Below are 675 nucleotides of genomic sequence, written 5' to 3'. Positions count from 1 at the left end.
AATTCCTCACTCACACTAGCCACATCTCAAGTGCTCAGTTCTCACATGTAGCTAGTGGCTGCCATATCGGACAGTGCAGATATAGAACATTTCTGTCATTACAGAAAGTTCTACTGGACGGCACTGGCCTAGCTCTAACTACCAATTTAGAGGGAATATAGAGGATAAAAGAACATGTCAAATCACACCATGAGGATGCACTCAGCAACATTCAGGCTATGAGAAATTCTTATGGGTAAATTATTCAATTGCTTCAACAACAACAACAAATTACAAGTAAAAAATGAAATGGGGGCGCCTGGGTGGCTCAATCAGTTGAGCATCTGACTTCGGCTCAGGTCATGATCACACGGTTTTTGGGTTTGAGCCCTGCGTCGCGCTCTGTGCTGACAGCTAGCTCAGAGCCTGGAGCCTGTTTCAGATTCTGTGTCCTCCTCTTTCTCTGACCCTCCCCTGCTCATGCTGTCTGTCTCAGAAATAAATAAAACATTAAAAAAATGAAATGGAGGGTACATGTATAGACTAACACTTTAGAAACATCATCAGTAGGACTTATCTGCATCTTCATTCCAAAAAAACTATTAATTTTGTATAAAATCTGTTGGGGAAATGTGAACACTGAATAAATAGTTGATGGTATGGACTAACTATTGTTATGGGGGGGTGTTAATGGTA

Source organism: Crocuta crocuta, unplaced genomic scaffold, assembly GCF_008692635.1.
Source record: "Crocuta crocuta isolate KB4526 unplaced genomic scaffold, BGI_CrCroc_1.0 scaffold467, whole genome shotgun sequence".
Lineage (NCBI taxonomy): Eukaryota > Metazoa > Chordata > Mammalia > Carnivora > Hyaenidae > Crocuta > Crocuta crocuta.
Note: the sequence above shows the minus strand (reverse complement) of the source record.